General features: G+C 42.1%; 1 protein-coding gene across 3 annotated transcripts in view; it reads right to left on the reverse strand.

The window, feature by feature from the left end:
• The window catches only part of GPD2 (glycerol-3-phosphate dehydrogenase 2), a 129,738-nt gene extending 119,285 nt beyond the window's left edge, over positions 1-10,453 (reverse strand). For 2 of the 3 annotated variants that reach the window (XM_067549426.1, XM_067549424.1), the window contains exon 1: positions 9,572-10,453. The gene's annotated coding sequence lies outside the window, so the exon portion shown is untranslated. Of the gene's footprint in view, positions 1-4,346; positions 4,483-9,571 lie in introns of those variants that run through there. The other variant, XM_067549425.1, reaches the window with a different exon arrangement.
• Between the last annotated feature and the right edge of the window lie 512 nt (positions 10,454-10,965).

The following is a 10,965-nucleotide window of genomic DNA, read 5'->3' on the forward strand; positions in this document are numbered from 1 at the left end:
ATGTTGATCTTTCAATCTGCTGAAATCTGTTCTGTCTTCCTTTTCTACAGCAGGTTCTTTCCCCTTTTCTCTGATCTGCTTCACCATTGGTTTTTTCCAACCTTCCTCTAATTGTTTTGTGTTCACTTCCCTCCCTTCCCAATATTCGTGTTACATTTTCTCTCTCTCTTCATTAAGTTTTCCCCCATACACCTGGACATTGAGAGAGAGGGGTTAACACTATGTGTCCATTTTGTGTTAGGAAGGGAAAGAGCCAGAGCAGAGCAAGTCTTTGTCTACACTAGCACTTTCGTTGGTAAAACCTGTCAGTCAGGGTGTGGGGAAAAAAAACACACACACACACCCCCGTGGCCGAGGTAAGCGTCACTGACAATAGCACCGGTGTGGACAACGCTATGTCAGTGGGAGACACTCTCCCGCTGAGATAGCTAGTCCCACACGTTGGAGGTGGTTTATTTATGCCAGTGGGAGAACTCTCTCCGTCAGTATAGAGAGGCTACACAGCAGACCTTACATCAGCACAGCTCACAGTGGTACCACTGTGAGGACTGTAGTGTAGATACAGCCTAAGCGATTAAGGAGCTCTGCATTGCACAGGGAATGAAAATGGGCATGAGGGAGATGGGATGGAATCAGAATGGTGAGTGGAGGGTTAGAGGACGAGAGCCGACAAGACACTTGTGTCTGTGACCAGGGCAAAGGAAGAGAGAATGGCAGGGAGAGAAGGGAAGACAAGCTGGGAAAATTGGTAGAGATATGGAACATTTTAGGAGTAGAGGAGAACAAGGTAAGCCATCTTTTGGTAGATTAGTTTCTTATATGAAAACATTAGATGAATTTTAGATGAAAGCCCTCCCCCCCCCAAAAAAATAACCTTGATCGCATTTGACTCCTAATCTACCTCCCCATCTCCCTTTCATCTCTAAGGGAATTGAATGCACCGCTTACAACTGCAGTTTGGAGTCCCTCTCCTCTAATTCCATTCTAGATCCTCTATAAACTGGCTTCCACCCCTTACACTCAACCAAACCGCTCTTTCTGAAACTGCTAATGACCTCTTTTTAGCCAAATCTCTGAACCAGTATTCCATTCTCCTTGTCCCGTAAGCCACCTTTGACATAGCCAACCATACTCTTCTTCTTGAAATCTTTTCCTCCATGGACTTCCATGACTTTGTCTTTTCCTGGTTCTCTTCTCATCTCTCTAACTGCTCTTCAGCATATCCTTCAGAGAATCTCCTCATCCTTCCACCCCAGTTTTCTGTCTGAATTCCACAGGACTCTATCCTCGGTCCCCTTCTTTTCTCCCACTACACTTTATCTTTGAGTAATTTCATCCATAATCAAATTCAAATATATATATATAAGGGGGAAGTTGATAGTTAGGAGTATAAATCAAGAAGCTAGGAATTGTAGAAAATTGATAGGGAAGCAAAAGAGACAAGGTGATATCTACAGACACTACAAATGAGTTTTTTTAAAATACATTAGAGGAACAAAAAATCCTGCCAATGGTATTGGTCCATTACTAGCTGGAAATGGTAGAATTATCAATAATAATGCAGAAAAGGCAGAAGTATTCAATAAATATTTCTGTTTTCTATTTGGGGAAAACACAGATGATGGTCTCATCATGTCTTTCCATTCCACTAGTATCTTTGAAGGATGTTAAACAGCAGCTACTAAAGTTAGACATTTTAAAAATCAGCAAGTGCAGATAACATGCATCTAAGCGTTTTAAAAGAGCCGGCTAAGGAGCTTACTGACCATTCATGATGATTTTCAAGAAGTCTTGAAGCACTGGAGAAGTTCCACTAGACTTCAAGAAAGCTAATGTGCCATTTTTTTAAAAGATTAAATTCAATTACCCAGGTAATTATAGCCAGATATCAATCCCAAGCAAGATAATGGAGTGGGTGATACAAGATTCAATTAATAAAGAATTAAAAGGATAATGTAATTAATACAAATCAACGAGGGCTTTTTGAAAATAGATCCTGTCAGACTAACTTGATATCTTTTCTTTTTTATGAGATTGCAAGTTTGATTGATAAAGATAACAATGTGGATGGAATAGACAAATTTCTTTTAAGCATTTTACTTGGTACTGCATGACATTTTGATTAAAAAACTAGAACGATATAAAATTAACAGGGTACACATTACATGGATTAAAAACTGAAGTTTTGAGACCTATCAATTAGTAACTGGTAATGGGGAATGGTCATCAAGGAGGTGTGTTCCAGTGGGGTCCCACAGGGATCTGTTCTTGGCTCTATACCATTTAACATTTTTATCAATTACTTGGAAGAAAACAAAATCACCACTTACAAAGTTTGCAGATGACATAAAAACTGGGGCAGTGGTAAATAATGAAGAGAACAGGTCACTGATTCAGAGCAATCTAAATTGCTTGCTAAAATGGGCACAAGCAAACAATGTGTGTTTTAATATAGTTAAATATAAATGTGTAGAACTAGGAACAAAGAAAGGGCAATACAGGATGGGGGACACTATTCTGAGAACCAGTGACTGAAAAAGATTGGGGGATCCTGGTGGATAATCAGATGAACATGAGCTCCCAGTGTGATGCTGTGGTAAAAAGAGCTAATGAGATCCTGGGATGCATAAACAGGGGAATCTTGAGTAGAACTAAAGATATTATTTAATCTCTTTATTTGGCACTCGTGCAACCACTGCTGGAATACTGTTTCCAGTTCTGGTGCCTACAATTCAAGAAAGATGTTGAAAAACTGGATAGTGTTTAGAGAAGAGCCACAAGAATGAGTAAAGGATTAGAAAACATGCCTTACAGTGATAAATATATTGAGCTCTTTGAATCTATCTTAACAAAGAGACGGTTAGGTACCTACATGGGAATTGAATACTTAATAATGAGCTCTTCGATCTAGCAGAGAAAGGTATAACATGATCCAACAGCTGGAAGTTGAAGCTAAAAAATTTACACCTTATTTCCAGTGTGAATTTGTCAACAGTGAGATTAATTAGCCATTGAAATAATCTACCAAACATCATGGTGGATTCTCCATCAATGCCAATTTTTAAATCACGAGTGGCTGTTTTTCTAAAAGGTCTGATCTAGGAATTATTGTGGGAGAGTTCTATGGCATATACAGGAGGACAGACAAGATGATCACAACAGTCCCTTCTGGCCTTGCAATCTACAGAAACAGGACAACAGCTAGGCTACTGCAGTGCTGAGACCACACCAATAGCCTCTCATGCTACTGTCTTATTGTTTCCTTGTATTCCCTGAACTGTCTCTGTATTCATCTATTCTCTCATCTTATACTTAGATTGTAAATTCTTTAAGACAGGTACTGTTTTTTTGTTTTCTGTTCGTACAACATCTAGCACAATGGGGTCCTGACCTATGACTAGGGCTCCTAGGTATCATGATAACACAAACAACCAACAATTAATGATAGATTGAGTCCCAAAGACACATTAACTGTTAGTCCTCCATGGAGCATTCAGTACACTAATTTTCAGTACACTAATTCAGAACACTAACAAAGCAATGCTGCATGCCATTATTATGTCAATGGGAACTTTTTTTTAAACAAAGATCCTTATTATAGAAATTCTACAGTAATAATCCAAAACACATAGTTCTTTACCATTACAGTAGTAGAGAAGATTCCTCATTTATATATTTTTATTGTATAAAGACATAATATATTAGATGACACTAAGGGATTAGGAGGGTCTACTTCAGGAATCATACTAAGGGATTAGGAGGGCCTACTTCAAGAATCATGAAAGTTACTGCTGTGCTCATGTACTTATACAAATAAATATGCAGCAACTGAAGCTTATCCAAGATTAAATTTGAAACAAAGATAACATTCACAAGGGAATACATGGAAATATAGAAACAAGGCTGCCACTTGACTATGTCCTTAACTGCCAAACCTAGATATCACACACATTACCCCTTACTGCTGAACATTTATAACAACATTTTACCTTTTCCATAAGTCATCAAGACATAGGACAGCTGTTTGGATAATACTAGACTTAAAAATATACCATTGCCACTGAATGTACTATAGGCCTAATCTGTTCCTTAATTATTGCATAGCCACATACCCCATTTTGGCATCGCACATTAGTGGCTCTACCTGCGTTTTCCTCCTAATCTTCCTCTGCTCTGTCCAGCCTCCAGTTCTTTCCAGGATGAGATGACACAGCCCTTCAACTAAGTCACATTAACAATTTCATCTCTTCTAAAGTCCAAAATATACATGGACTCTACTCAAAAAATCCAGTACAAAAATTCCACTCATTGAAATCCACATTATATATGAAAAAATATAAACTCACCCCTGGCCTCAAGAAGGCCTTGATAAGACAGCAGTCTTCCCAGTTCTTGGTCCCAGCCAACCTTCTCACCTCACAATAAGAGCTCAAATTCTGCTCTTTCTCCCACTAACGCAGCACCTGTGCCGGGTTCTCCCTTTTTAACTCCTCCCTCAAAGAATGACACCAGCTTCAGATGCTGTGGGATGAGGCTGATTTGCCCTCTATTAGCCTACAAACCCTTTTTTGCTTAATATGATATTTGTAAACCCCATCCCATGTTGTCAGACAAATATGTAGCACTGCAGGTACTGTTCCTACTGTTTTAGGATTTATCTACAATAGGGAAATTTGCACCAGTGTAACTGCATCAATGTAGTTACATTAAAGCAAACCCTTAATGTAGATACACTCCATGAGTGTAAGCTCCATTTTACACGGATGCTGTACAGCTACACTGGTGCCAAAAAGCCCAGTACAGAAGCCTGTGATGCAGTGTTCACCCACAGGAGTCCTGAAGGAGTTAAGGTAGGCTAGATTAACTACATAGGTTGCACCTGGAGGAGAGCCAGGGATCAATAATACCTAATTAAGGATGAAGTTCACCTGGGCAGGAACAGGCAGCCACTTCTATAAAGCTAAGAAGCTAAGCATACAATGGGCTTACAGGGGGAGAAATAATTATCAGTCACTTCCTGACAGGAAGAATTTGGTTAGAGATTACAGGATTAGGATAGTAGCCCCAGAAAGCAGAGGCATCTCAGATAGCTAGTAAACCCAGAGGTACTGGAGGCAGGAAGAGAAAGTAGGACAGAGCTCAGAGAAGTAACAACCAAGTCTAGAAGTAAACAGACCCTAGTTGCAGAACATAGGGTATCTAAGATAGAGCCCTGAGTAGAGGGACGGTCAGGGTTTCCCTACCAGACACTGGGGAAGTAGCACAACCTTGGATGTAGAACAGATTTGTCTGAAACAGCAGAAAGATGCAAACAGACCATCCCCTTTCCCTCCCTCCCCCAGTCCCCCAGAAGGGAAGAACTAAAATTACCTGGATGGAGGACCACGTAACAGTCCTAGAGGGTGAGGTTGAGACAATGGGCTGAGTGACTACTGGAAGGAGTGTCTGACCAGGGGTGAGCTAATTCCCTGATAAGATATGAGGCAGTGCAGGAAGTAGTGAACCCTGTTACAAGAGTCTTACATATATGAAGAGCAAACATTGGCAAGCATAGCTCCTATACTTCACTAGCTAATGTTGTATCATTTGAATTGTTAGAAAACTGGTGCAAATATAACACAATGAGTAGGTCCTTCAATGTGCAATGGTTCAAATATAACAGTGCGGGGGACCCTTCTGCAATACAAGTTAAAAAATGAAGTTATACATTCATGTTTGTGCTTTAAAGTTAATCATCACCTACACATTCAGAGTGACATCAGAAGCAGAATTAGCCAGACAGTCTTGCCCAACAATAACCTTTTATGTACAAATATGAGTCTTTTGAAGGCACAAAAACTTGGTCACTGAAAAGTGCATATTGAAAATATTTGGTCATGTGATTATGCAATTTAAGGCTATTTATGAAAATATGAACCAAGAGCCAAATCTTTTGCTAGTGTAAGTTGGTAATTAATTGAAGCCAGTGGAATTATGACGACTTACACCCATTGAAGATCTGGCTGGTCTCTTCATAGCTATATAAATAAGTTGACAATGTTGAAGAATTCAAGAATCTTATAGCATGAAAATGACTTATAAATACATAAACAAATAATGGGTTCTTATCAAATTTGTCACTCTGTGAGCAGAATAGATTTTTAAAGTGAAAAAGTTAAATGGTTGAACAATCTAAAATGTGAATGACAGTGCATATCTGATAAGTCATTTTCTTTCTTGCCATTTCCCTGTCTTGGGGTCAGCAACTTTTATAGTCTTCTTCCAAAACTCATGCTTGTATTCCTTGCTATCATGCAGATTGGACTCTCCCTACCGATATCTGGTCCATATACTGAGACTTTAGCCTTTCCCTTTGCTGTCTTCCATCCACAATCATTGTAAGAGCCATCTAATCAATATAATTCCCAGGTCTCCACTAGATATGCCCGTACCACCTCCCGCAGCTAGTCTTCAGTTGAGGCAACCCCCATTAGTCCCCCACAATCTCATTTCATTTCCTATCAGAATGTCCAACCATTTGACTATCTCAACATTGTCATTTCTGTGGTGGAGAACACACTGATTTCTTTTCTTGTGACTGGCCAAGTCTCTTTTCTATACGTTCTATACATTTTTAAAGTTATACACTATCTTTTTATCACAGAGACATCTCCTGCCATTTGTACTAAGCAGCTTTGGTACAATGCCATGCATCACTCAGGAGGGTATCATATTCAGCAACCATTGATCCCAGGTATTTAAATACACTTATCAGATAAGTGCTCTCTGCAAGTATATCAGAAGATGGGCCTAACTATTCTGAGATGATATACTACGTAACCCCAGTACAAATCAGTTAAGTAGAATCTATGCATATTCACATGTGGGATCATGGAATGATCCAAGACCCCCTGTAACGCAGAGCCCATGCCAGAAACCCAGTTAAAATTCCAGTGAAAAGTCAATCTCTGGATTTCCTGAATTTGTACAATTTAAATCTCAACATCTGTTTCATTCATCATTTTTACATATATTAAATTAATATACAGCATCAACAATACCTCCTATATTTTGTTATGAAGTTTCCTAGGATGGACCACATTTAAATAGAGAGATTATCTCCTGGACAAACTCTCCTGCCATTTGCAATCAAACACCTCCCATTTCATTCACAATCACATAACTATCTTATAGCAACTGCAGAGATCCTTACTTGGGAAAGTAATATTAGGAAAGTATTTAATATATTTTAACTGTCTTAAAGTGACTTAGCAGCTGGAAATAAGGAAAGCCAGCACCATATGACCAGCCAGCTCTCAGCAGACCCCAGCAAACACTCTCAAACTTCAATCCACACAGAGAGAGAGAGTGTGTGTGTATACACATATTAGAGAGAGAATATAAGAATAGCATCTATGCTAAGTATGAGTAAGAATCACAAAGTTGAATGGTTCTGAGATCAGTGTCACTACTGCAATAATATCTGTACCACAAGCAGTATCCAAGACTTAACCATTCCAGTCAAAGAGGCAAGGAAACTTACTCTCATAAATTAGGAACCATAAAAATTAAGATTTTTATATCAAAATAATTTGTCCCTTATGGTCATGAAGATGAAGTTCCAAATGTGAATTAGCAGTGTTCTCTGAGTCTACCAGGAACTCCAGGACCCCTGCTACCCTTCTGTGCTTTCTAGAGCAGCATTAGTGTGAAATTGACATGAGGATTCTGAGTAGAAGCAGTGCAACCTCCTAGTCTTGTCAAATTCATTCTGTTACTGCATAGCACTTTCTCAAGCAGCAACAGTAGGCACTGGGGCTGAGAGGAAAACAGATCCCCCTATAACAAAAAACAAGACAGACAATGGATAAAATGCAGCTGCTAGGGGAAAGGAAAGACAGACAACTGTTTATGCTCCACTAGTGGAGAAAAGTGAAAGTTCAAAGACAGAAGCCCCTGCTTCTTACCAGCAGACAGGGGAATGGGGCTAGCTTCAAGTTTATCTTTTCTGTCTGCCTCTATATAGTAGGTTTAATCCTATGGAAGGTAGATCTGATAAATTTTTCCAACCCTAGGCAATAACTCATAAGTGAGGGTATGTAGTACCAAACATTTCCCCAGCATAGTTAGTGGCTGGCTAGAACAGATGAAAGCCCAAGGAAATCCAACTGATCATTAACTATACAGAAATACCAGACTCAAAAGATTTTAGTCCATGAAAATCTTTTTAAAAGTGCAAAATAAAAATAATTCCCTTTATTTTCAAAAGTTCAGGCATGTTACCACGGATATGGTTTTCTGTGACCAGTATTCATCTTCCTAGCAGTTAGACTTGTACGGTTAGACTTATATGGTATCCAATAGGAAAGCAAGACTCAATCAGTGTTCTACTATGTTTGTTAGTTTGTAATAGAACACTTACTTTTTTGTCCATTAGAATTATTTTTTAAAAAAATAGTGCAACATATAACATACATTTTTAGCAGACACAATACCTCAACTATAGTGAAATGCTTAAATAGCAGAAAAGCTAACAAATCAGATTCCCCAATGTTTTGGGAATTGTCTAAAATGCCACTTCATAAAACAAGAGGACTGCAGAATACCAGGAAATCCTGTGTCCTTAGCTACTGAAAGGGGTGATGACATAAAGCAAAAAGAGCTAGCTACCAAATTTGTTTTATATATCTTCAATTTAAAAAATTTCAACTGAAACACTTTCAAGTGTCTAACAACTGAGGTGTCTGTTACAGAACACATTCTACTGTGAAATTCCTGTTTAATCATGTGATCTGAATGGATGAGTATCCCCAAGAAATTTATTATACTCTATTAGGGTTGTAAAAATGAGAACTTTTGCAAGAATGGATTAACATACAAGGCTGGTTTATATAATTCTGACTACACTTAATTTCATAACACATGTATTATCCTGTTCATGATTTGTTTTTAAAGCCACTGAGTGGCACTTTGCAGTGGTTTTTTGCCTTTGTTGAACCACAACTGTAAATATGAACTTACATCAGAATTAAATACAGAAGCACAAAAAAAAAAAAGTCACTTGCTGCCTAAAAGTTTTTTAAGTCATTACAGTTTCAACAAAGAAGCAAGAGCAATGCAATCCATCAGAGTTATGACACACCACAAAGTTTAGTAACTGAGTCCAAAAGAAGTGGTCTGGCCGTAGTGTGCACAAGTTAAACCCTTCCTGCCCCTCACCCATAAAAATGCCTTCTGATGATGATGACTCAGGGAAGAAATGTTTTCAGCCCAGTAGTGCATTTATCTGATCCTGCCAAATAACAAGAAGTTGATCTGGAGTAATTCCTGCAGCCCACCCAGGGTGGCATCTGCTTGGCAATTTATTTTATGCTGCCAAGCCTTGTTTTATTATTTTATATGGACAGGTAATATTAAATGATTTATCAGATTACTTACTAGTATTCCCATGAGTGCCCCTCAAGAAAGCTCTTCCAGCCCAATATATTTAAACACAGTTGTTTCAATTTTTCTCCTCCAGGATCTCTCTTTATTCCTGACAAAAAGGCAACTTAAAGCAAAGCAGCTTTTAAACAATAATACAGACACTTACAAAGCAGGAATTTGCTGGCAAGGCGCCTAGTCAGGCTGTCGCTCCCTGAAACACGAGGAACTGGCTCAGCAATAGTAGCCGATGCTCCCAGCAAGGTCTTCACCGCCTAGGATGGAAGAGGAGGTGGACGCAGCAGTGGGGCTAACGAAGCTCCCAGCCAGCAGCCTCAGCACCTGCGCCCAGTGGCGGCTCCTGAGCTGAGCTGGGCTGAGCTTCTAGGTACCAGGAAACGCGGAAGTCCGAAGGGCTGGGCCGCGCCCCCCGGATTAACTGGCGTCTCCTTCGCCCAATAGAACGGCCGAACCCAGCAGGAGGCGACGCGGAGTGAGCTGGTCCCGGGGCAGAGCTAGTGGCGCGCAGCGCCGCCCGGGGCCGGGCTCTCTCTGGCTTGCAAGGAGCGCGGCCCAGCCCTTGCAAACCGGCGGCGGCTGCTGCCCTGCATCGTGCGCGGCGCGGTCACTGAGCGAGCGCCAGCAGGCTCGGACCCTTCCACCTTGCACGGGGGCCCGGGCACTAGGTGGATCGCCCTTAATAATCCCCACTAGGCCCAGATGCAACCCGATTCGGTGACTATTTATACCTCCCCCCTCGGCCTGTCTTTGCCCGCGCCCTCCTTGCAGCCGTCGCCTACACGAAAGGAACTCAACCGACGCTCCCCCGACTCGCAGGGAGGCTGGGCTGGGCTGAGCTCCCCGCTAGGCCCTGTGCGGCGCTGTCCCCCCCCCGGTACGCCGGGATCACCCGCGCATCTCCCGTCCCTTACCGTGCTCCTCGCTGCGGCTTATCCCCGAGGCTGCCGTCCCTACTGCTGCGCCTTGCCCGCTCAGCCGCTATTCCACAGGCTGCCCCGGCAGCGCGAGGCGTGGCGTCTCGAAACCAGACCCTGGCCGCAGCTGCTGCTGGAAGAAGGCGCGGGGCGAGGGGAGCAGCCTGGAGCGTTCCCTGCTCTGGCAGCGGTTGCTGGCGAGGGCGAGTGCGCGCGCTCTGACCCCCCCCCCCCACCTTCTGTACCCCCCCCCCCCCCCGGTCCTCCGGCCAGTCCTGCTCTTCCATCCCCACCTTGCCACCCCTGCCCTGTTTAGTTGGCTTGTCGCTGGTTTCGTCCCCTCGCTGCCGTTTTGGATTTGCCCCCAGCCCTGTTGTGAGGAGGGATGCATGTCTTGACGCCCCTTCTCCCACTCCCACATGCCCCGAAGATCCCTTCCCTTCTTGGGAACACAGGGCTCCCTCTCGCAGTCTGTTTCCCCTCTGCCTCGGGCTCTGTCCCTGCCTGAGCTCGTTCCCCCCATAGTTGCTTTGTGCTCTTCCCCTTGGCCATCTCCATGCAGCCAGGAGGGGCAGTTCACTAATACTCCCTTGGTTGTTTTGTTTGGACCCTTCTCCCTGGCTGGCTC

Source organism: Emydura macquarii, unplaced genomic scaffold, assembly GCF_026122565.2.
Source record: "Emydura macquarii macquarii isolate MOO-44397 ecotype Brisbane River unplaced genomic scaffold, CSIRO-AGI_Emac_v2 contig_1253, whole genome shotgun sequence".
Lineage (NCBI taxonomy): Eukaryota > Metazoa > Chordata > Testudines > Chelidae > Emydura > Emydura macquarii.